This window comes from Crocodylus porosus, unplaced genomic scaffold, assembly GCF_001723895.1.
Source record: "Crocodylus porosus isolate Cpor-Errol unplaced genomic scaffold, CroPor_comp1, whole genome shotgun sequence".
Taxonomy (NCBI): domain Eukaryota; kingdom Metazoa; phylum Chordata; order Crocodylia; family Crocodylidae; genus Crocodylus; species Crocodylus porosus.
In genome coordinates this window covers 19,155,698-19,177,854 of record NW_017728909.1, presented here as the reverse complement: position 1 = coordinate 19,177,854, position 22,157 = coordinate 19,155,698, and the positions used below count along the sequence as shown (strand labels likewise).

Genomic DNA, 22,157 nt, shown 5'->3' with positions numbered 1-22,157 from the left:
TTTTTTCTGAGTCAGATTTTTTTAAAGCAATGTCTTATTTTTTTTAACTGCTCTAAAGTCATTTACCAAAGATAAATATCGTGCTTTCATTAAATAGTTTTCCTTGTTTTTTTCTCTATCATTACAATTAAAAGTCCTACAAAATATGCAAATTTATTTACAGAAAAACAGAGCCAGCATCTTTTTTTTTAAACATCCCCCTGTTTTTCAAAATTCCTTGTAAACAGTTTCAGAAATTCTTCAAAGAGATTTTTTTTGTTTTATTTTTTTATTTTTATTTTTTTATTTTTTTTTATTTTTTAAGATTAAGGTTCTAGGCTAAACCCTTGCCCTGACGGTTTCTAGAGCAAATATGGAAGCTACTGAAGCATAGGATGATGGGAGTTTGCGGACAGCAGATCATGAAGACATGAAGCGTTTAGCTGTGTTTTGTTGTTCAAGTTAGAACTAACGTCTGATAAAAAGACAGCTGTTTTTTTTTTTCCCATTTGCATTGTCTACAAGAATCGAGTTTTGTTTCATTTATTGTTTTTAATAGCTGGAATGCTTGCAGTTAAAAAAGCTGCCAAAATAGCCATTTCTCTCCTCTTTCTCCTCAATAAATAACAGCATCCAACAGCAATTGGCAGAGTAGGAATTTATGCTCAATCTAAACTCTACAAAAATTACAGTTCTACAACATCTTTGTTTTTAGCATTAACGCTAACTTCTATGTATTATTATTATTATTTTTTTTTTTGCTTTTTTGTGTTTTTTTTGTTCTCTAATTTTTTTTTCTATTATATAGGTATTTTAAACTTTTTCTTTTTTTTTTTTTAAATTCTGTACAACTATTAGGATTTTTAAATGGGGAGAGTTAGAAGCATTTACAAACCCTTTTTGTTTTGTTTTGTTTTTAATATCCACCATCTTTCCTTTCTCTTTTCTATGCCTTTTTATGTATTTATTTATGTATTTATTTACTTTTTTTTTTTTGCTTTTCACAGATATCCATCTTACCTGCCATTACCAGTGCGATCCTTACGTATTATACAGAAAACCATATGAAAGTTTCATAGACTCTAATTAATGTATAACCAAAGAACCTCCCAAAGTATCAAAGAACTATTATCTTGCCGTTTTAAAAGCATTTAAGCATTTTTTTTTAATTTTTACATATTTCATATAATTGCTCTCAAAAACTGTTTTAGGAACAGCTCAGAGAAAAGGAAAGAATTTCCATATTTTACATACAGCTACAAGTCTGCGATAAAAAGTTTTGTCCTTTGGTCCCTATATAGCTAAGGAATGACAGATAAAGATGCTCAGTGACCGTTACCATGGGGTCAAACATGGTAGCCGCATCCTTGGTGACAAGCAGGCACTCCTTTTTCAGTATCCAGGTTTGCATTTCCTGTTTGAAGAAAAGCCGCTGTGGTGATATCAGTCTCTCTTCAGAAATCCTGGTTGATCTTGCTCCTTTTCTGATTTACTTTGTTTGTTTGTTTGTTTGTTTCAAGCGCGCGTCCTTCCAAGTCAGCAGACGTGATACTTTTCTTGAAGAAATGTTACAGTCTAAACAATCAAAGAGAGAATAGGTCTGAAGTCTTCAGCTTGATTGATATTTGCTGATATGTCAAAGGTGTAATCCAACAGTTCCCGCTTTTTTAATATATATATATATATATTTAATTTTCTAAATGTGGCCCATTCAGCAGCTGCCCTAAAAAAATGAAGAAGATCATTGCAAATTAAATCAAAATGGGGAAATCAAAATAAAATCAAATACAAGGGCCGGGGATAAGGATAAAGAAAAGAACATAGACCGAAATATAAAAAAGAAATATAAGCCTGTTCTTTTTTATGGCCAGATCCTGTTCCTGTTGAATTGTGTATGCATGTTTGGTTGTCAGGTTCAATGGGGACAGGATGGGGCTCTGAGTTTTCCTTTTTTCAAGTAGCAGGGATGATCTTGCTCCCACTGAAGTCACGAGAAAGGCTCCCTTGGACTTCCTTGGGAACTGAATCAGTGGGCGCATCTGCACGTGCCCTTTACTGCACAGTCAAACAATTTACTGCACAGTAAAGCATCACTGTCTGCATGTGCACTGCAATTAGGGCGCAGTAAATTCATTTACTCCTGTGTAGGATAGACCTGTCAGATACAGGCACTATCTGACAGAGGAGTAAGTTACTGCACTTAAATGCATGTGTAGACGGTGATGTTGGGATGACTTTACTCCAGCTGAAATTGCACCAGAATTTATTCCATCACATTAACTGCACGTGTAGACACACCTAGTGTGAACAAGATAGTCATGATCATGATAGAGAAAAAAATACATCTGCTTCTTCTGCTTAATAAATAATAATGACAATATATCTGTAACTATACATAGATATAAAGATACCTATATAGCGTAAATGTATGTATGTGTATATGTACAGATATATACATTTTACTACTTTTTTTTTCCTTTTAAGTGCCACTTTTACAATGCCAGATTACAATCTTGCTTCATGGGATTTTGCAGTGGGTAAGGCATCAAGGAAAAATTGTGCTACGTTTTAACAGGGTGCTGTTGCCAGTGATGTATGGACTTTATGTAGAGAAATAGCTGCCAATGATGTATGTTCCTTTATGAATGTCAGGAAGTAACGCTTTGAACAGGCAATTTTATAGGAGGTAAAAGAAAAAAAAATCAGCCTGAATAAACTTTTTGCAAAATAAAAAAAAAAAGAAAAGGTAAAGCTAACATTTCTTAAATAAAAAAAAAAGTTATTTAAAAAAAATGTAATCATGATCTGACTAGGCTTGACATTTAAGTAGGATGCTTAATCATTACGGATTAGCTCTTATCTCTTTCTAGCAAGCAGGTTCTTCTTATACACTCGGTGATTTATTACATCAAGAAACTTAGAAACTGCAAAAGGTCCACTCTGGTGGAAAAGTGTCATGCGGAATATCAATCCATGCTGGCAGGTTTTTCACACTGTTGGTTCAACAAACAGCAAACCGTACACAGCAGTCTAAACAATTACGACACCAAAAATAATAAGAATAAGAGAATAAAAAAAGAAAAGAAAACACTCGTCAAGGACCCTTTTTCAGTTGTAAACAAAAAGATGCATTTTGCTTTTTGATCAGGATTATTTTTGTCCCCCTCAATACAATCCCGTTATCTCCCCCAACCAATTAATTTGGCAGAAGTTGCTGCAACACAGACCCTTCAGATTTAGAAATTCTTGCAAAGGCACACAAGAGGTTTTTCTCTAGGTTGCTTTTTTGGATTGCTATAGTTTTCCAACTATGCTTACTCTTATTTACAGTTTTTAATTTTGGAGAGTGATTTGAAATAGCCTAAGGGGAAAAAAAGGTGTCAATTGAAAAAGGCCCCCAATTCTCCGGAAAAAAAATAAAATCACAAGATTTTTAAGTGCAAAAAAATCAACCACGCATTTTCTTTTCTCGGTTTTTTTTTTTCAGTATATATTTTTTGGTAAATGATTTGTACCGTTATAATAATCCCATTTTTTTCTAAAGAATTAGGAATCCATCTTTTTTTTTTTTCCTTCTACGTGACATCTAAAGAAGCATAAAATGCTGACAAGAAATTAAATGACAAATAAAGAAAAAAAAAACCACTGCAAGCACCAAACGAAACGAAAATGAGCACAGCAAAAAATTGTGGCAGCACAAAGTCAAAGAAGGCACATGTGATCATGACTGGCCAATCATCAACTGATACAACATCCAAGAAAAATGCTTCAATCACGGCACCTCCACGAAACTTGACGGCATGTCATGCAACCAATTCTTAGCTTGTTACATGACGCCATCATGTCACACTTTCAACTTCGAGTTGATTTGAACTTACGGACTGGGGGACTGTATTCTCCACTTTCATGTCATTACGTGAACTTTTTTCCTAGCTCAGCGCGAGACTGTGGTGGATTTGACTGGCTCTTGGTTGGTTTTGTTGGAATTTGATTGAATGACAAAAGAAGAAAAGATTTTTTATATATATATATATATTTATATATAGTGTGGAAAAAGGGAAAGGTGGGGAAAAGAAGATATATCAAAAATAATAATAATAATTAATAATAATAATAATAATAATAAAGGACCAAACACAGCATCAGTCAAAAAGCTCTAATGAAAATATTTGCAATTAAACGATACGGACAAAATAAGAGCAAAAAGAAAGAAAGAAAGCAAAACCCTCCCGACAACCGGAAAAAAAAAAATCAACAAAACAAAATGAACAGAAAGGAAAAAAAAAAGAACCAAAAGGGGAGGGAGAAAAGTAAAAGAATAATGGAAGAGGCCTAGCCAAAGACACACACGTAATACACACACGGTTATGTGGACACATGATCAACAGAGAACAGTAACAGAACATTATGCAGTGGCTGCTGAGGACAGCGGGCATTGAATGGATGAGAGCAGACACAGATCGTTTTGCAAAATCTGGAAAAGACATTTGCTGCTGACGCGAGCGGCTTTGTTAAAACCGGCCTCTTCCCCACACCGCCCGCAGCCTCCGGGGAGGGTGCACACTGCTAAGGGACCGAGTCAAAGCCCTCTCAGAGCCTCTCATGGACTTCTACGCTGCTCCGTCCGCACCTGACAAGCTGGAGTCATGGAGAAGTAACGGATGGAGGTTAATGAGAACAAGCAATTGGTGCTTATTGGCATACAGCCCTTGATGGGGAGGGTGGGGGGGATGCCACACGATGGTCCGCTCCAAATGGCAGCAAGGCCCGAAAGGAACGGGAAGCAGAGGTGGGGGGGCTGCAGCAGTACAGCGGTGTTTTGAGCAGCATCTCTAAGAAAAATAAAGGGGAACTGACTCCCTTGTCCTTTGGATTTGGCTTATGAAACACAAAAGAGCTCCAACCCCATTTCGTGGGACTGATCCCCTTGTCTAGGAAACACGAAATGCCCCTAGACTTCAGAGCTTCCCCGTCAGGCAACACGTGCCTTGACTTGCCTTGGGAATTTAGCGTGAAAAAGCACAACTAGCATCGAGTTCTTAAGAGTCGCTGCCCACGGTGAGGCCTGGAGTGGGCTCCGTGGCCCACCCCTGCTTGTACTGGTCCTCCTGTCTCAAAGACAGGGGGATTGCTTACCAGCACCAACCTACTCCTGAAAAGTCACTGCAACCGAGATGTCCCTTTGCGGGCATGTATCATGAGGCTCTGGCCCTGGAAGGCCGCCGGCCGCCATGCCTTCTATTAGCTATGGTTCAACGCCAGGAGTTGATGCTACAGGATAGAGGTGGACCTCCCTTGAAACAGTGCCAACCAGCTTCTGATGTCCATTCCAGCATGGGTAAGTCTGGACCAACTCTGCTGGGTTTTCTGCATTGAGAGGGGTGTAGCAGAGGTCATGACCTGGCCCTGTTGTGTCTCAAACACAGTCAGGATGAAAACCTTTTGACCTGGAGAATCTGAAGGCAGACTTGAACCTTTCCAAGGTGCATCTGCTTCCAATCCCTTTCTCCTGTATTCATCCAGCAAGGGAGTGTCAAGATACAATCTGTCTCCCATCCATGCTAGCACTGGTAGGAAGGCCGCTGGCTCATGGGTACCACAGTGACTCTTATAATGTCAGCACTACCCATATTGGACTCTTAAGGGTCCCTTGTGCCAAAGATTAAAGGGAAGAAGGAGCTTGCTTCCTCTATGGGGCTTGCTACAGATATCAATACAGATTGCTGCAGGTGGGTGGATGTGGACAGGCAGGAGAACTGGACCAAATCTTAGTTCTCCTTCTCCCACCCCATCTGCCAACCCATCCAGCCTGGTGGGAATGCAAGCTTACAGCCTGGTCCTTAGCATGATGTGACGTAAGGCTGCTTAAGTGGGTTACAGTGTCTTGCTATGGATCCAGACCTAGTCATTTGAGACTCCTGGGATTGTACCGAAGGTTATTTCCAGTTGACTCAGGTGTAAATGTGTAGATGGGGAATCAGGGGTGGTTGGAAATGCTCTGGGTCACATCTTTCTCTTGTGTGTTACTGGGGGAAAATACTTGTTTGGCTTGTTCATGCCCGCTCGATGCTCTATGGACAGGCTTTTGACCTGAGTGGTTTGAGAAAGGCGTTTCCCCTCATTCAAGGAACAGGAAACAAATGCACAACACCTCCCGGCAATTCTTGACATCAGATCTGGAAACAGGCACACACTTTGGGTCTCTCTAAGGTAAGAGCCATCCAATGTGGGAGCCAGGATATTAAGGTTACGAAGACAAGGAGATGACCTGCCATGGAAATGGGACCTCTGGCACTTTGGGAGAGGGAACAGTACTCCCACCAGACAGGCTAACATCTGATCCACACAGCTGCTGCACCGTTAAGTACTTAGGGCAGGTACAGACATTATACTTTTGCTGGTGTAAGTGATTGGAAACTGGTCTATACTTGTAACAGAACAGAAGTTTGGCACACAAAACTGGTTTAAAAGATGGCAGAGCCCAGTCTAAGATTTGCGCCCCCACTGAAGGGCGAACGTGCGCTCTGTTCACTATTCTTCTAAACTACGCTGCTTACAGAAAGCCATGTAACTTAGACTTATTCCCCCTCGGGCTTTGTTGAATGTCTGTACCTAGCCTGACTATATTTACACTGTGGGAAAGCCACCTGAGACTGGACAGGGACCTAGTCAAGAGCTGGATCCAGCGAGAGAGCTGTGCTTTCTGAACCACAATTGCCCCGTGCCCTGTGGAGCTATTTACACTGGTGTTCGTGGTGGGGGTGTGGGTGTGTAAGATGATCAGGAGATAGTGCTGGTATAACTGGCACCCCCCCACATCCCACCCACTCCGCAATGGCCAGTGGGAAATCCCAGCCCTAAGCCAAACCCTGCCCCACTGACTCCAAGCAGCAGCTTGTCATCATAAATGAACACAGGCTGTGGAAGCAAGGAGGGCAGAGACGGCTGGTTCATCCAGGCTGTTTCACAGCCTCACTCCCATAAGTGTGTGTGCAGGAAAGGCTGGGTTATGCACTCCCCCTTGCAGGGTTCAGCCCTTGGCGTCTTCTCCCTTTCCTCTGAGCCATGCAGAGCAGGACTGTGAGGGTCAGCTTCCCACCCTATCACCCTGCCCACGATGTCCTGCTCTGACAGTCCCTTCAGAGGTTCCCCAAACTCTCTGACTCTGCTTCAAGCACTCAAGCACGTAAATGTATACATGTATATACGTGTAGGTACACGCGCTAATGAATACATATATGCATGCATGTATGCGTGCATACACATACATGTGTATACACATAAAAATGCAATGTGTTCCAGCTACAAATTGCCCACATGCATGTGCGCACCTATGTAAATTAAAGTTGATGATACAATTAGCTTACACTCTTAATTTTTTTCTCTCAAATAAGCAAATTTTCTCTCTATATATACATATCTACATAGTATGTACACACTCTCTCTCTCCTGTGAGTCCCCTCCATTGCGACTCTGCAGGGCTGCAGGATTTTATATGAATGAATGGTATTGCAGGGCTGCAGTCCGTGCATTATATACCCACATGGCTCTGCATGAACAAGGGACAGAAATTGTGCACGTAACTGTATAATAAGTGTGTGTGTGTGTGTGTATCAGAATCATAGAAATGTAGAAAAATAGGGTTGGAAGGGACCTCAGGAGATTATCTATCTATCTATCTATCTATCTATCTATCCACACACCCATACTGAATCTAAATGTGTATTCTAAATACCTAATATACACTATGCATATATATAGAAATTACATACACATACGTATGTTATGTATGTATGTATGTCTACACACAAATTAAAATTTACATAGTCATATTAAATTAAACATATTTTTCAATATATGTATACCCAAATATATATGTGTGTGTGCGTACTTACTGTACATTTGCACAATGTATATTAGGTGTGTGTGTATACACACACTCCTTGGAATATATAGATATAGATATAGATATATTCCAATGTGAAGAAGTAAATGTTTTCCATGATGTTTGTCAGATGCCCAATGGCCAATGTTTCTGGGTCTGTATGAGAGAGTGAGAGAGACAGTGTGACTGTGTAGGCATTCCCAGGAATGTGACCATTACCTTTGTGGTGGTTTTCCCCCAAAGTGTGCGTATGCATTTGGAAATGCATGCCCAAGGGTTGTAGCCCACCTCCTCCCTGCCAACTCTTTAAGTCTATTGCTGTTGAGCCCAGGCAACATTTCTCTTTCTGTTTCTCTTGCTTTTTTTGCCATCCTGTACCCTGTTCTTGCTAAATCTGACACTGTCTCCACCCTAATACCCCAGTATTTCCTTTGCTGGCATATGCCAGCTGCGCTCAGTGCTTGCACTACCTAGAAGCTGAGCTTAGGAAGCAGAAGTCTTTCCTGCCTGACACAAGCACTAGGAAAACAGCTGCTGGTGTTGCCCCATGGGGGTGCTCACTGCAGAGCACGCACATTGGGAAGCGGGGAGTCCAAGGTGCTGGAAGAGCTGCATACCAGTGTTGGGGACTGGAGCTGAACAGACTAGCTATTTGTATCAGCCAAGAGGTGTCGCTACCACGTTCCCTTCATTCACATGTAAGGCAATGGATTTATTGTAAGGAAATGAAGTAAAGCATTGTTGTCACAAATTTAAGTAAAAAAAAGCAGGAAACTACATATATCTTTGCATACATGTATGCGCATACGCACATACTGTATCTATGTGTCCACTTGTACTGCAGCTACACAGACACATAAATGGAGACAGGTAAACACGTACAGATAGACACAGACCGAAGGCAGTCTCAAGAGGGACACAGAAGCCTAGCACTCTTGAGTCCTCTCCTTTCCCTCTATTTAAGACAGTTCACCTCTTTCCCATAGTTTTTTCATCTATAAATTGAGGAGGAGCTAAATAATGCTTTTCTCTCTCTCTCTCTCTTTCTTTCTCCAAAAAAATAAATCAAACTGTAGCTACCAAAATGATGCTTTAAAACTTAGCATTTATGTTGATTTAGAAAATTGTCATTATTTTTTCCCATGGATATCTTCTGACTTTCCAACGAGACACCTCGACCAAAAATCGGGTTACAAAAATCAGTCTTTTTGCTGCTTTTGTACAACTAAGAAAAGGTTGATTTTTTTTTTTATAGCAAGGTGCAGGAGTGAGGATTTGAAAAGCAAAACAATGAACAGAGGTATTTCAGGATTGTGAGTGAATTCTTTGGTTCTTAATTCCTAAATTGGGATTGTTCGGTGAAAGCTTTCAGGTTGTTTTTTTTTTTTTTTGTCCAGAAAGCGTTGATGAAAAAAACGTCAAGCGGCTCTTGTTAGGTCACCTCTGCTTTATCTATTTATCCAGTGCGCTGAACACAAAGGGCTTTTGGAGAGACACAGCTCCCTGGGTGAGCCATGCCTGGGTGGTGGGAATGTCTTAGGTTTTGCTCGTTGAAGGGATTGAACAATTTGGCATGAGAAGGGGCCACGATGAGGGTGGATAGGGGAGAGAGACAGGGACTTCTGATGGGGTTGGGTAGAGGGGGGGTGAACATCTGGGGCCACTGGCATTGGGTACAGCAGGGATTTAGGCACTTCTCAGGAGAAGCTAGCATGGGAGAAAGTCCAGGCCTCCTGGGGCTGGGTCAGTATGGGGATCTTGTGGGATGCAAGTGTGAGGAGCGTGCTTGGGAGAAAGGGTGCTTATACGAGGTGGGCCTCAGCTGAGAAGAAGCAGAGAAGCTGCCTGACTTGGGCAAACCTTCCCTACCTGCATCCGCCCACCTGTGAGAGACCTTAACTGGGTGGCGTACAGGCCCGACAGGGACAGGCATCACTCTAGGGGGAAATGGGGAGCACATTTCACTCCGAATGTACAGCCAAGTATTACTACTGCGCTCTTGGAGTCTCTTGTGAACACCATGGCACGGTGGCAGCTAAGGCTGGACCGGCAAACGTATCGGCAAAGACTGTACCACCTTACTGAACGGGACCACGGTGACTGCAGTGCATTGATGGTGGCCATCAGCTCTCCGGGCAGGAGAGTCGAGCAACTATTTAACACCGGAGACATTCAAAACAACGTCCCGTTGGCTGGGACAGTGGAGTCATCTGCTCCTGTTTTTGCAAAGTACCCAAGTATCAGTTGGCCGGGCCAGGACGTGGCTCAGGGCATGCGGGGTCCTGGCTTTTGCTGCTGCTGAACACAAGGTGGGCGACGAAATTACGCTGTCCAGGCGCTACCTTTCAGCCCTTCCTAAAGGCGCTTTATGATGGCGGGGCGTTCAATGGCAGCTGCCACGGTTTTGCTTCCTCCTGAGCACCACAACGATGGTTTTGTTTCTAATGTTGCTTTACTAATAACACAGTCTGCGCTTGAAAAACAATCCTAATTGCGAAGCTGCACGTGAGCCATGGAGCTTCCCTTCAGTTTGTCCTTCTTACTTCCCTGGATTGACACAGGTTCATTGAAACGCTGGTGACCCTGATGCTTTTCATATGCCAGGCTTGTTGCTAAAGCAGAGGGAGAGGGTGTCCCCCTCCCCTCTCTGCAGCTGCTTTCATATCAGGATCTCAAGGGACTTGATAAAAATCTATGCCTCGTCCCCAGGTCGGGATGGATTATGGCAGATAATCCATCCCTACCTGGTGCCAAAACATTGGTGCCTGCAGGATCTTGGCCTGGCTCCATTCTGGTCATACAGGTCTTGCATTGAATGTGATGGCCAGAAGCAGCTTGCCAGATGCGTTGATGGTGAGAATTAGCTCAGCCAGGGGGGCTCTCTACCCCCATGAGTGCAGGGGCGAGCTCTGCCCTACCTGTTGCAGAGACAGGGGCTGGTGGAAGGAATAAACCACGGACGTGCCCTGGACACTGTGTGTGGCTCTGTACCCACGTGTCCTCCAGCCTGCACAGAAGAGAAGCAGCAGGTTTGTTGGCTGCTCCTGCCCCAGCTCATACCCCAGACCATGTTGTGCTCTCGGCGCCCAGCCCTTAGCTTGGACTCTGCTCGCAGACCGAGGTTTTGCACCACCTGTGTGATGGGCCGAAACATGCATAGGGTTGGTTGGGACCCTTTTACTGTTGTGGGTCCCAGCCTTGCCATGCAGTTTGGGCTCCTGGCATGTCCTGCTTTCCAGGCGACCGGTTTCCAGGGGTGTCTTTAGGCTGAGGACCAGCAGGGAGCTCAGCTCACCTGAACAGGACAGGCTGAAGGAAGCAACATGAAAGTGGGAATCTACCCTCTGGATGATGGAGAAGAGAAGGGATGGGGGAAGGACAGCTGGGGAAGGAGAGAGGGGCCTTGCTGGGCCTGGGGAAGAAAGAAGTGGGTAGGTTGAGGTTGGCTGGGTGCAGGGCAAAGGGACTCTATTGAGTCAATAGGAGCAGATAGGGTCCTAGTCCTCTTCCTGTCTGATACCCACGGTAAAAACTCCCATTGACTCCAACAGGGGCAAGAACTGCCCTGGCACCGAGGTCAGGGAGCAGGACAGGGCCCATTATTTGCCTAGCTTGCTTTGGGGTAGCCCAGTACTCCCCAGTTTTACACCCCCCTCGGGAAGAAGGGCAAAAACAAGGGCCTTTTCAAGATGGCCCGGTGCCAGCGCTCGTCTCAGAGCCTGCGCACAGCCATGCACGGCACTCGCAGCATCTCCTGCCCCCAGCAGCTAATGGGATCATTCCCAGGGGAGAGAAGCCTCCCAGTTTCTGCTTGCCCCCAAGCCCGATCTCCCAGGGGCTCAGTAAGCCACGCCGTACCTCCTGGCCCGTGCCCCCCTCCAGACCACAAGGCAGCCAGCACCACACGCTCCCAGCTTGCAATACTCAATTACGGCTTCTGATATTTTATTTTTTTGCCCGCAGCTTCAAATTACCTTCAAGGTGCACGGTGCAATTAACTAAAAATATTTCCTCCTTCGTCTTAATTGCACTAAAACTCTAATGCACCTCCAGCTAGGAGCGGTAAGGTGAAAATTGGTGCCCCAAATATTTCAAATTGATTAAAGCCCGAGATGGCTCAATAAGCTTTCATAGGCCTATTAATTATTAAACTTTATTAATTTTTTGTTAAAAAAAAAAATCCCGAAGCCTTGCTCTCTATGGTATTTCTGAAACAAGGTTCTTTTATCAAGGAGGCTGTGACTCTGAGATGGACTTTAGGAAAAGACAGCCTGAATCCTTCAGGCCCTTGTAGCAAGTTTTGTCTGAGGATCTCGAAGCACAACACCTGGAGAACCTCCATCTTCTTTGAGAGCACTTTGAGATCACAACCGTAATGAATTAGTGCCCAATCTGAAAAACATTTCCAAGTGTGAGCAACGTCACTGTTCTGTCTAAGGTATTGCTATGGCCTCCGTCTAAAGCCAGACAAAGGCTTTTTTCAGTCCAAATCATTTTGGCGGCTAATAAAACGAGGTCTGAGTAGCCTGAAATTTTTTCCTTTTTTTTTGCTGAATTCACACAATTCTTTTGGCTGAAATAAAAAGGGATTGGACACATTTTTGGAGAAAAGGTGCATCAGTAGCTATTGAGCAGGGGAGTTAGGAGTATGGCCTCTGAATCCAAACTTCCTAGATGGTAAAGTGAGAGGAAGACTGGGAAAAAAACTCTGGCCAGACCCAGTTCACTCTCCCTTTCAGCCTGTGCTCTTCGCCGCTGTGTGACACAGATGACTGGACAAGATGGACTATGGTTTGACCCAGTACATGGCAGATCTTACGTTCTTATAATTTTTTTTTCACTTTGAAAAACATGTTTTGGGTGTAACTTTACTTTGTGTCCACCCCCCGGTCACAAATAAAACATTTCATTCTGAGTTAAACAAAAGATCTGGTTAAGGCGTCTTTGGAGCTGGGTTTAAGTGACTTGACCAAGTGACACAAGAAGCCTGTGGCACACCAGTGAACTGGCATGAGTTTCTCAAGTTCCAGCCTCACATTGTGAGTCTACACTTCCTTTCATATTGCTGATGTGAGTGGTTTCATTGCCTCGGCCTGTAAATTCGTGGGATCCGGGCCACAGCAGGATCTGTATTGAGGTAGGAAAGTATTGTCTGCAACTGACAGCTTGGGAAATAATTGCAAGAGCGAGAACACCGCTTGCCTCAGAGGACCTGTGTGAAGCCAAGAATAGCACCTGGAGCCCTATCCTTCCTCAGCTGGACTTTAATCCCACTGAAATGGCTGAGCGCGGGGGTCATTCAGCACTGCTTTGAAGTGAGTTGGTCCTTCATGTGCGCATCTACATGGGATGCTTTAAGGCACGTTAGCATAAATTTAAGATGCATTAGGGCACATGTCTAAATTTAATGCAGGTATCAAATTTAGGCGTAATACTTAAAGCACATTAATGCACATGTAGATTTGTTAAAGTGTATTAATGTGTGTGTGTACGGACTGACTTGGGACTAACTTTAGTCCACACAGTCCACACACAGCATTAATGTGCTTTAAAGCCTGCATGTGTAGACACCTGCCTAAACTTGCATTAACCTGCGCATTAAATTTAGGCATGCTTGAATGTATGTGTAGACTTATACCCGATGAGTTTCTCTTGCAGTTTTACCCCAGGTTGGAAAGGGGGTGGTTCTTAAAAATGATCTTCATGCCAATGCTGATTTTTATCTTTACAACACATCTTGCTAGAGCAAGGCCTTGTGTACCTCAGAAAGACCTCAGAAGGACTGTCTCTTGGGTGTGGATGGGAGCTAAGGATCTAGACACTCAGTTTTTGGACTCTTCAATGGTGCTACCAACTCAGGAGGGAATTGGGGCTCACCTTGGAGGTGCCTGTTTTTGAGGTGCTGAGAGCCAGAACCTCATTTTACAAGGACCTGTCCCAAGGAGCTGCCAGGAGGGAAGGCCTCTGGTCCAGCAAGAGAGCTGGACCAGTTGTCTGGAGTTAAAAGGCTAATTCCAACCCAACCTCTGAGCCATCCCCCAGCACCCATATTTTTGCATTTTCCTCAGTGGAGGCAGTTGCATGAGTTTCCCATGAACTTTGGAGGTGTCATGAAGTTGGAAGAGCACATCCCATTGCACATGTACAGGGGAACTCAGCACTGATCCCACTGTATTTCATCTGAAGTCGGGCTAGGCAGCCACTGGGACCACTGATATCCCGTGACTGAGCCACTAGTTCCAGGCTTCCTTTCTGCAGTCAAACTGCCTTTGGCTTCCCTAGACATTAAGAGTGACCTGCCTCCAGCCAGGTTAGACCTGAGCTGTGGCAGGTGATGTTACCCACCAGGGTCAGGTTGCAACCAGATGCCTCGTTTGACCCGGGACTGCTTGTCCCATGGTTTGACCCCGATCCAAACAGGAGCATCACAGTCATTTACACATGTCACTCTTCCATGCTGCTCCTTCACCAATAGGCAGCAAACGACAGCACACAGCCCTACAGGCTTGTTCCTGGGGGGAATGGCAGGAACCTACAGAGGTTCAACAGGATGTCCCGGGAAAAAAATTGTTAGTGCATTTTATCCAGCATGCAGCATATATGGACTGTCCTGGGCTTGGACTTCAGTTATTTATACATACTGCTTGAGTGACAATTAAGTCAGATTAGCTGCTATGGTCCTGGGGCAAACTGTTCATTCAGATGCTTCATAGGTGCTTAGTGTGGGAAATGGGGCTTGTCTGGCCATAGCATAAAAGGCTTTGCCCCAGGGGAAATACAACTGTGTTTACACTCGAAGCTGGACACTGTGTCTGTATGATCTGGGGACCAAAGACGTCCTCCCGGGACAAATGTGATGCCTGTTCATAGCCTCACAGAACAAACCACTTTCCTGATGGTGTTCAAAGCTCATTAGTTCATTAGCTCTGAGCTACCAAAAGGCAGGTATCAGCTCCTCCTTCCCTCGGGGGACTGCAGGAGACAGATTAAAGAGGAGGGGAGGGAAAAAAAAAATCATTTCACAGCCAGCCTGCCCTGAACAAGAGAAGGGTCCTGACACCAACCAACTAATCAACGCTGAGAGCTGAAGGGGTCAAGGTTTCCCTTCTCTTCCATTATTCTTTTCATTTTTTCCGACTGTTTGGGACTAGAGCGCTGGGCTGGCAAGTCTATAAATATCGAAGCCTTCCCTACATCGCTCTGGACTGCACCAAAGACCATCTGAATCCCTGCCGGGCAAAGTAAAAAACAGTGGGCTCAGCCATATCTGAGCACAGCTCATAAATCCCCGGGAGCAGGGCTTGCAAACCCCTGCTCTGCCTCACGAGGAACAGGAACTGCTTGCTGCTAAAAGCCGGCCCTTCGGTTTCACTGTTTCAAATAACATTTTATGGCTGGGAACATTAAGTAACTCGCTGAGCTGGAAGTAGCTGTGAGACGTGTTTGGATGGGAAGGCACTGTGTGGCCTGCTCCTCTGCTCCCAGTGCTTCAGCAGGGGTGGGGGGCTCTGCAGTACCCCCATCCCTCTGACAGCTTCAGCCTGTGCCATGCAGAAGAGGGTCACAACCTGCCTGGTTTACACAGGCCAGAAATAAGGGTCAAGAAACTGCCCCAGGACCTGCCATATCCAACCCCAGAGATCAGGCTCGAGGAAGTGTGCGGTGGGTCTCTAAACAGAATCGGGTTGTGGATAAAGGGGCCGGAGCAATGGAGGGTAGGGTCTGTGTCAATCGGCTGGTAAAAACATTGGAGCATGGTGGGAGCTGCCTGTGCCTGGGGGGCCAACAACAATGGCCCAGTGAACTGCTTCCCACACTTGGCACTTGTGCAAGGTGCGAATAAAATGCACCCAGATCAGACTGGGAGCCTTCTGCCTGATCCAGGGCCTTTCCTGCACTGATGCCAGTGGCTGATGGTGAATGAGGGTCTCTTTGCCCACGAAAACCACAGAGGACTGCAGTCTCCATCACCATGCGCTGACCCTGCAGTTTGCACTTGAGCACAAGCCACTCTGCTAAGCAGCTTTTTGGTGGAAAGGTGGCGCCTTTTGTTTCATCCAGCTCTCTGGTCCTTGGGCCCTCTGTCAGGCTTTACAGCTGTTTAACTCAGCGCGGAGGCCTCTGACAGCCCTTTCATTGGAAAATAAGGGAAAAGAAAAATGCCCCGTTTGCTGACGGGGTCTGAGGAACCAGAGTCAGAGCTGTGGCATGAGCTTCTCTGATGGATTCCTCCCCGGCAGAATGAAATTAAGATTTCAGCAAACAAGCCCCAATCCTGCGGTACCCGGTAGAACAAATGACATCTGATAATTGCCAACTCCTTTTGCTTATTCTTTGCTCTGCTCACCCCATCCGTCTCTCCAGATTATATTTTCAGCCGAGTTTAATGAACGTCATTTATTAAACTAACACCGGGGTTCTGCTCCGGCCTCAGACAGATGTGCTTGCTAATATGAATCATTTTGTTCAATTGGATTATTCTGATGGAGCATGGATCCCCGCCACTCTGCGGAGCACAAACAAATGGATACGGCTTGCCTCTGGTCATGACCATAATCAGTTTGTGTTCATTAGGAGTCAGCGCCGGCGTCCGCCTCTGGGATGACACGGGGGTGTCATTAACTCGCTCTTCACTCCATGTCCCTCCCTGCTATCCCAGGTAAAAATAATAGTACCAGAGGCACAGAACTCATTCTGCTTCTGACTGTTTAGATGGAGGGCAAAATCCCCAGCTTGGCCAGGGGACACACATCACTGCTGTCTTTCCCATGCCTACCCAACACACAAGCCATGAGATTCATCTTCTCCTGTGTCACTGCAAATAGCACTTCCCCCAATGCACAACAAAGCAATCAAAATGCATATCTCCCCTTCTCTTTCTCTGCACGCTCACTGCAGAGGGGATCAGCTATGCTTACCGGGGCTGGCCTTTTTCCAAGCCCCCCCCCTTCCCTTGTCAAATGAATTGAGGCAAAGGGATAAGGTTTGCAGCCGTCACCTGTTCTTAGTGACCTGTTTGCAAAGGCTCACGGTGTGATTTGAGCCAAAGGAAACAGGGACACAATCCGTCTGAAATCTCCAAGAAGGAGCTTCTCCTGGCCTGTGGTTTAGGATTGTACTGGTGACACAGTGGGCCAGCTCGTTACAGTTCCTCGCTTTAGAGCTAGGGATGAGATTCAGGATGCGTCGATCGATCAGCTCATCAATCTGTCTGTCTGCCTGTCTGTCTCGGATACAAATCCCACCTCCGAAGAATGCAAACAAGTCAGTAGGGTTACATTAGCCACTCTCAGATCAACAACAGGATATTAAGCACATAAATGCTGAGAGAGATCAAAGATGCAACCAAATCTAATAATGCAGAAACAAGAGATGACTTTCGCTCCCTGCATATAAATCAGTCCTTCGCCACAAAGGAGAAAAAAAAAGTTTCACCATGCACCAGGCCAGGTTTTCAGCTCGTATAAATCAGCACGGCTGCATTAAAGCCCTATTTATACCAGCTCAGGATCTAGCCCAGCATTTTTGGACCATTGCAAGAATTGATTTTGGGTGCAGCTGTCTCAAGCACATGGGTGGAGAGGCTCATCTCAATTTAGCCTTAAGCAGACAGTGGAGGTTGGTCAAGAAGGGCCCAAAGTTGAGCCACTAAGTAAGAGCAACCAGCTGGGCAATACTGAGGGAGGAAAGGGTCCACGCACCAATGTGGTGCCACCAGACTTTCAAAACCACAAGGCTACGCAGCCCCGAAGCCGTTAAGCCAAACAAAACTCAATTCACCTCCCTTGCCATGTCATTCGGGTTACAAGGGAACATGATCAGACGGGGTCTCTCAAGCCATCGAGCCCGGTCCCCTGCATTGACAAGACAGGGTTCACAGGCGCGTGTCCCAGGGCGCAGGTCACGCCACAACAGCCTGCTTCTGGATTCAGCGCATCTGCCTCCAAAGCATCTTGTCCTGGCCTCTAATGAGCTATCGGTGTGGTCTGGTTCAACAGTCCTTACATTAAAGAATCTCCTAATTAGATAGCAACATGTGTTTGAACAGAAGCTCACTATTGTAAAAAGCAAGGCCTCTGATTTAAATGTTACTGGTGTTTCGAGGAGCTACTCCTACAACTATCACTCCAAACATTTGGAGAAAGAACAAAAACATTGCATTTTCCCCCACTTCTTTCCTCTCCCGACACCCTTTTGGCTATGAAGGAGCCACATGTGACATGCAAGGAGGCTGTACAGAGGAGGAACACAGAGCATGAAAAGCATTTGTGGGTCGTACTTCACAGAGTAATGAAATGCACGGCTGAAGTCGAGTGGAGAATGCAGCCTCAGAGATGGGAGGAAAAAAAAAGGAGCCAAATTGCAGTGAACTGCCAACCCACAGCTTGAAGAGGGATGCATCCACTCAGAATCTGACCCTTTCTCTTTAACCAGCCTTAAAAATCAAGCAGATCCGAGAGTCCATTTTCTTTCGGAAGAGTTTCAGCCTCAGAAAAAATGAAAACGGGATTTTGCAAAACTCTGCAGTAACTGTCCTGGACCGGATTGCCTGAACTTTGGGTCTGTCCTGAAACACCAAAGCTCTCACCAGTGACGGGACTGTATTTTTTGATCAAATCAAATGCCTGCTGCTTATCGTTACGGGGTCAAAATGCAGGGCAGCTTTCATTCATTACACTTTTGCAAGGTCTGGTGAAGAGGCTACTTAGTTCTGGTGTGGCCCACCTAGAGAAGAGCTCTAACGAGCAACGGGAGAAACAAATACCCCGCCGTGGACAGACAGCCTGTCATCTGGAGGCAGCCACTTGAGTGTCTAATCAAAAGCCTTACAGCTTGTCCAAGGAGAGAATTCAACCCTTTTTTTCCCCCCTAACTATTTAGTTGGTCTAATAAAGTATATCACATTTACCCAAAGAAACTTGCCTGTCTTGAGAGGGTCTGTCACTTAACTGTAGGAACCCATCATGGTCTCGCCATCTCAACAAAGAGAGGTTGTGGCCACTCCCTAGGCTTTCCAATATCAAGGAAGGCCAGAGAAGGTCCAAAGGGTGAGCTTATATCCCAACAGGCTCTTGTCTGCAACTAAAATGCTCTCCAGAGGATGTTGTTTTGAGTCAAGCCAAAAATAACCGGGGCAAACTCTCAGTCAGTGTAAATCAGAGTAACCACACTCGACTTCATCCCTGTAGGGTTCAACAGAGCTGCAGAATTACACCACCCGAGGAGCTGGTCCCTGGTTCCTTGTCTAGCCTCCCAAAGGGGTCTGGTGAAGCCCAGCTCGGTGGCAGAATGGACTTACTTGAAACAAAAACCTCTTTTTCCCCATCTGCAGTCAGAGGGCAGGAAGAGGAAGGACTGCCGAGAAGCCCGGCTCCACACCTGAAGCCCTCAGCTCTGCGCTACACTTCAGAGACCAGAGTTTTCAGATTCACTTGTATCTGGCCAAAGTTGCTGTGTCCATGAATTATTCAAACATGCAATTATTGCATTTGATATATCACTGGAAATAACCATGTGAATGAGAAACAGTGTTCTAGGGCAGCCGATTGTATATGCCTTCCAAACCATAAGGACATCAATTTAAGGTGCTCACGGTGATGGAGCACTCTGCAACCCTTGATTAAGATTCTTGCCAGCTCCGGCAGCAGCGTTTCCCCGCAGAGTAAATTTCATGGAGTCTGTTAGCTGTCCTTCCTTTATGCCTCCAGTTTAAGCACAAGCCATCACCCCATACTGCTTCATTGTACGGTTCTGCGGGGCCGCCGAAGAACTTCCTTTCAGCCACAGCAGGACCCAGCCGTCCCCAGCCTGCTGATGCATGCTGAAAAACTCACCGGAGCTCTCTAAGTTACTAGTGGAACTGAAATCCTCTGAACTTGGACGCTACTGGGAGTTTCCAGTCCCTTGCTTTACTCCTGTTGCTAACTCGCCCTCGTTTAGGGCCGGAGGGCAGAACCTGCCTTGACTGCGTATCGTCACTGTTTTGCCAGCTCATGACAAAGCTTGTATCTGACACCGATACCCTGCCTTTAGCTAAATGCTTCAAGGGTAGCACGCTACTCTTGACAAAGGGCAGCGTCCGTAAGGAGAACGCCATCTCCCCTCTCCTCCTTCCTGCTCCCAGATGTCACATTCGTTCCCCTGCCCATATTGCCCTTGCCTGCAAATGCTCCTTCTTGAGTGTCTCCTACATCTGCAGCTCTGCCACTGAGGAACCGCCCTGCCTGGATTACACAGCTGCTGATTTTTCATACTTTTCATTTTTCATACTTTGCATTCATACTTTTCTCAGCCATAGGTAGGGAAGGGATGGGGAATTATACATCTGTGTTAGCAGGTGGGTGTTATACATGATCTGATTAAATGCGTCTGTCCCCAGCCTCTATGACCTCGATGTTTGGAGCCAGTAGTCCTGTGATCGCTTCAGGACTACAGCATTTGCAGGGTGCTACCTTCTCTTACACAAGAAGCCCACAACGCTGTCAACCAAACACAGCTCTGCTGGCCCTCCATTCATTTCCAGAGGGCTGCCACCTTGCTAATTTTTAAAACTCTCCTTGGATTTGCATTAGCCCTCCTTATGAATCTCATCACGTTCACTCCTGCATATAGACTTGGTGTTGGTAGTACACAAGCCTTCTCCTCTGCAGCGCCTGCATCTCCATCTAACACCAATTCTCCATCTCATGTCAGATCTCAGCTGCATCATCTCAAATGCATCTTTGAGATGCATCTCATGTCAAGGCTCAGCCACGTCCTCTCAGATGCATCTTTCTCTTCCCCATGCCTTTATCCCTTAATTTTTATCTCCATAGCTCATGCACTGGCCGGCTATGTTTTTGTCATGTCCTGATGGTGTATACAAATGTGTGTGAGTTTGCTCCTGCCTTCAAATTAGGGTGCTCGGAGGCAGTAGGAAGTTTTGTACCGTGGGCAGCGGTGGTGGCAGTGGCTGGGGCAGTGACAGGGGCTGGTGTCCTGCTCCCCCTACGTGCCAGAAGAGCTTGCCCACCCCTAGTTCATCTACTTAAAGGAAGTGTTTTTTTTTAAACTGAGGGAACAGAAGCTCATTCTACTTAGATTGGGAGGCTGTAGGATCCATCTATGCCAGTAATGTCTCCAATCCTTTGGGTCCACAAAAAAATGTGGCTGAGCTTCCTTGGTTGTCACTTGGCTGTGATTAACACCCTCAGAGAGGGCACAACTGAGGTTTTGCAGCTGTTGTGAAGCTACCCATCTGCAATAAGGCTGGAGCCCCTTCACCATAGGAATAATTCAACCAGACCTAAAGGGGAGATCAGTCGTGAAATGAGCTAGCCAGCTTCACGATGGTTATTTCAGGGTATCAGGACCAACTGGAACACCAAAAGTTGAGGCTGGGGAAGCTGCTATTATTTAATTATTCCATAATTGCATTATTTACCAAGAAAACATTTGGGGACACAGATTTTAATGAGGAAATCTCTCTCTAAAATAAAATAAAATGTTATTGTATTGCATTGTGCTGCTCTAGCACTCCCATGACAACCAACGTGGATCTGTTAGCAACCTACACGGACTCATTTAGGTGCAAACACAGCAATACTCCTGAATAGCTGCCCTGCTTTGTGGAGGAACAAGTTCCAAATATTGCTGAATGGAATTTAGCCTTGGCGCGGTAATTACTGAGTCTAATTTTTGAGCAAATGCGGTAATTAATTATTGTCGTTTTCCATCAGTGCATTATATTGTGTGCCAATCTCAGTATAACTATAATGATTATCAAATGGAATTTTGCATTCATTAGTATTGAAACTCCAGTTCGCCAAACAGAAATGAGTATTTTACCATAATAAGGTGATTAGTAATTGAAAAGGACAGCCAGGTTAAAAACGAAAGGTCAACACAACAAGTTTCTTTATCAGTTATGCTAACATCTTAGGCAATTATAAAAGAGGGAATTAGTTTCTGTCTTGTTTCTAGTTCTTCCCAGTCACTTTCATGTCCCATTTCTCATGCACCTACTCCATGCTGCAAAATCTGGGTTGCAACCGCACGACAAGGAAGGCTTAATCACAGGCATCAGTGGAATTAGGGAAGAAAAGGCTTCCTGGAAACATGCCGGTTGATCCGCGGTTTTGTCCAATATACATGGCTAGACCTTCCCAAATCAAGTTGCACCCATGTCCGCCTCATTCCCTTCAATTGCATTAAGGTGTAGTCTTGGAGTAGCCATATTGCGGTAGTCACAACAACACAAATTTTCTAAGTGATGATTAAGGGAGAGATACGATAATAGTGTCTACAGGAGCAA

At 45.2% G+C, this 22,157-nt stretch overlaps 1 protein-coding gene across 10 annotated transcripts in view; it reads right to left on the bottom strand.

The window, feature by feature from the left end:
* Positions 1-285: 285 nt before the first annotated feature.
* Positions 286-22,157, bottom strand: part of CELF4 (CUGBP, Elav-like family member 4) — an 860,358-nt gene continuing 838,486 nt past the window's right edge. For 7 of the 10 annotated variants that reach the window (XM_019531828.1, XM_019531835.1, XM_019531831.1 and 4 more), the window contains exon 13: positions 286-1,702. The gene's annotated coding sequence lies outside the window, so the exon portion shown is untranslated. Of the gene's footprint in view, positions 1,703-3,857; positions 3,946-22,157 lie in introns of all 10 variants that reach the window. The other 3 variants (XR_002100356.1, XR_002100357.1, XM_019531829.1) reach the window with 3 other exon arrangements.